We start from the raw sequence: 4,223 nt of genomic DNA, 5'->3' as shown, positions 1-4,223 counted from the left end.
CATCTTCAACCCTCTGATAGTGCAGCACTCCCTTAATATTAACCCACCACCAGCGTGGCACTGCCTTACAATCGAACTTCTGACAGTGCAGAACTCTAACAAAATGATCCTCTGAGTTTCGCACGCACTCAATATTGGCCCTCCAACAGTGTAGCACTCCCTCTGTGCTGACCGTCTGACATTGATACGCTGACAGTGTCGCAATCCCGTAATATTGACCCATTGACACAGCAGAACGCCCTCAATATTGCCCTTCTCACAGTACTGCACTGATCCTTCGGCAGTGCAACGTTCCCTTGATATCAATCTTCTGACTTTATCGCACTCCCTCAGTACTAACTCTCTGAATGTGCAGCATTCTCTCAGCACTGATTCTGCGATATTTCAGCACTCCCACATCATTAACCCTCTGATAGTGCAAAACTCCCTTTATATCAACCCTCCAACAGTGCATTATTTCCTTAATATTGGACCTCTGATTGTGTGATACTCCCTCAGTGTGAAACCCTGACAATGCAGCACTCCCTCAGAAATAACTCTCTGATTAAACACTTCTTCTGTACTAACTCTCTGAAAATGTAACATTCTCTCATTACTGACCCTTTACAGTGCTGCACTGCCTCAGTACTCACTCACCAAAAGTGCAGCACTCCATTACTAGTGATCCTCTGACAGCGTGGCACTTCCCTGATATTGGTCCACTGACAGTGCGGCACTCCCTTAATACTGACCTGCTCGCTGTGCAGCACTGCCCTAATATCAAACCTCCAGCTCTATCAGTGGGTCTGTCCTGAGCAAGTGCCCCATTGTCAGCATGTCAATTCTGAGGCAGTGACTCTATATCAGTGGGTCAACACTGAGGTAGTGCCTCAGAGGGTCAGAATTAAGGGAGTGCCTCACATTTAGAGGATCATTACTGAGGGACAGCCTCATGATCAGCGGGTCCGTACCTCGGGACTGCCTTATCGCCAGTGTGTCAGTTCTGAGGCAGTGTCTCAATGTAATAGATTTAGAAATGAGGCAGGAGGCACATGATTAGAAGGTCAGTAGTAAGCTATTGCAGCTCTATCAGAGGGTCAGTACTCAGCGAGTTCCGCATTGACAGAGGGTCCATACTGAGGTATTGAAGCACTGTTAGAGGGTTAGCACTGAGGCAGTGTTTCCTCGTCAGAGATTCAGAACTGAGAGAGTGCCTCATTGTCAGAGAGACATAATCATATAGCACTCACTCAGATCTAAACCTTAATATTGATCCTCTGAGAATGTGGCACTGCCTCAGCACCGACCTTCTGACAATGAGGCACTGCCTCAGGACTGACCCTCTGATAATGAGGTGATTCGTCAGTACTGAGCCATTGACAATGTGACACTCCATTAGTATTGACCTTCTGATAATAGGATTCTCCTCAAGTACTGACCCTCTGACGGTTCTGCACTGCCTCAGTACTGACCCTGTAAATGTCTGCCACTCCCTCAATTCTGACCTCCTTACAATGAGGCATTACCTCAATACTGACCGGGAAGGTGGCACTGCCTCAGCATTGACTATCTGACAATAAAGTACTCACTCTGGACTGACCATTCAACAATGACATACTGCCTCAGAAGTGACCCACTTACTACAAGGCACACACTCAGTGCTGACCCACTGATAATGATGCTCTCCCTCAGTACTGACCCTCTGAGAGTGCTGCACTACCACAGGACTGATTCAATTCTGAACACCTTACAATGAGATACCGCCTCATTATTGACCCTTTGATCATGAGGCGCTGACTCAGTTCTGACCCTATCACATTGACAGCGCAGCTCTTCTTCATTGTTGACCCTCTGGCAGTGCAGAATTCCTGCATGACTGACCCTCTCACAGTGCAGCATACCTTTAGTACTGAACATCTGATAGTGCAGCTCTCCTCAGTACTGTCTCTAACAGTGCAGCATTCTCTTAGTATTGCCTCTCTGACAGTACTTAGGGGAGTGCTGCACTGTTGGAGAGTCAGTACTGAGGAAGAGCTGCATTGTCATCAGGCAAACATTAATGGAGTGCTAGGGTCAATTTTAAAGGGGTTTTGCACTGTCACAAATTAAAGATAGGGTGGCGCGGTGGCTCGGTGACTCGGTAGTTAGCACTGCTGCCTCACAGCACCAGGGACCCAGGTTCGATTCCACTCTTTGGCGACCGTCTGTGTGGAGTTTGCACATTCTCCGTGTCTGTGCCGGTTTGTGTGCCCTCTGGGTGCTCCGGTTTCCTCCCACAGTCCAAAGATATGAAGGCTCTGTCGTTTGGCTGTGCTAAATTGCCCATAGTGCCCAAGGATGTTTAGGTTAGGTGGCTTAGACATGGGAAATATCGGGGAATGGGTCTGGGTGGGATGCTCTTCGGAGGGATGGTGTGGACGTATTGGGCCGAATGGCCTGTTTCCACGCTGTAGGGATTCTTTGAATCAATATTCAGGGAGTGCTGCACTGTCAGAGGGTCAATGGTGAGACAGTGCTGCCCTGTGGGAGGCCAGTACTGAAAGGGAGCCGCCCTGTCAGAAGGTCATTATTAAGAGAATGCTCCAGTATCAGAGGGTCAATAGTAAGTGAGCACATCTCTCTCAAATGTCCTTGTCAAAGGGTCAGTCGTCAGGTTAGTGCTGAGGAAATACCGGAATGTCAGAGGGTTAACATATGGCAGAAATGCACTCTCAGAGGGTCAGTCATCAGTCCTCCCGAGTGTATTGTTCTGTTGGAGGGTCAGTACTAAGGGAGTGTCTCATAGTCAGAGGGTCAGCTCTCTTGTTTTGCTTCTTTGTCAGTGTGCCACTGCCTTAACGCTGACCCTGTGACAGTGCAGCATTCCCTTAATAATGGCCTTCCAACAGAGCGGCACTCCCTCAGTGAAGACACTCTGACAATGCAGTTTTCCCTCACTACTGACCCTCTGACAGCGCAGCATTCTGTCATCATTGACCCTCTGACACTGTAGCATAACCTTCATATTGACCCTCCGACATTGTGGTCCTCCCTCAGTGATGATACTCTGACAATGCAGCACTCCCTCAGTACTAACTCTCTGATTAAGCACTCCCTCACTGCTAAGCCTCTGACAATGGAGAAATCTCTCATTACTGACCCTTTGCTGTGCTGCTCTGCCTGAGCACTCACTCGCTGAAGTTGCAGTCCTCCAGTAATAGCTGCCGTCCGACAGTGCATCACTTCCTTAATATTGTCCCTCGATAGTGGAGCACTCCCTTAATTTGGATACTGTAGCATTCTTTTAATATTTGCCTGCTCACAGATCAGCACTCCCCTAATATCAAACTTCTGAGGATGAAATACTCCTTTAATATTGACATGCTGAGAATGCAGCATTCCCTCGGTGCGAACTCTCTGCCAGTGCAGTACTCCCTTATTATCAGACCACAAGCAGTGTGGCACTCCCTGAATACTGGCCCACCAACAATGCAGCAGTCCCTGAATATTGGCCATCGAGATGCGGCATCCCCTTAATATTGACCTGTTTGCAGTGCAGTACTCTCCTAATATCAAACCTCTGTCAGATGGTCCGCACTGAAGGAGTGCCCAATTGTCATTAGGTCAATTGTGAGGCAAACCCACTTTGTCAGAGGGTCAATACTGAGGTCGTGCCTCATTATAAGAGGGTCAGAATTAAGAAGGGCCTCACAACACAGAGTCAGTACTGAGGTAGTGTGGCACTGTCAGAGGATCAGTTGAGGGACTGCCTTATTGTCAGTGGGTCAGTTCTGAGGCAGTGCCTCCATGTAATGGATTTAGAATTGAGGGAGGATGACATGATTAAGAGGTCAGTAGTAAGGTATTGCAGTCAGAGTGTCACTTCCAAGGGAGTACATCATTGTCACAGTGTCTGTGCTGAGGTATTGAAGAACTGTCAGAGGCTAAGTACTGAGGGAGTGCTTCCTTGACAATGACTCCTTTTGCAGGGCTATCACGTCATTTCTGGAGAATCAGTCTTGAAGTCGTCACCCATTGAGAGAGAATCAGTTCTGATGTTAAGGCCTCATTATCAGAGGGTCACTACTGAAGGAGTTGTAAGCGGGTCAATTCTGAAGCAGTGCCTCATTGTAAGGGGGTCAGAATTGTGGGTGTGCTTCACGATTGAAGAGTCAGTACTGAGGTACTTCAGCTCCACCAGAGGGTCAGTTCTGAGGCACTACCTCACGACTGGAGGTTCAGCCCTGAAATACTGCCACATTGTC

The sequence above is a fragment of the Rhincodon typus genome, unplaced genomic scaffold, assembly GCF_021869965.1.
Source record: "Rhincodon typus isolate 14 unplaced genomic scaffold, sRhiTyp1.1 hic_rhity00000123, whole genome shotgun sequence".
Taxonomy (NCBI): Eukaryota; Metazoa; Chordata; class Chondrichthyes; order Orectolobiformes; family Rhincodontidae; genus Rhincodon; species Rhincodon typus.
The sequence above is the reverse complement of the archived record's forward strand: the minus strand, read 5'-3'. Positions refer to the sequence as shown.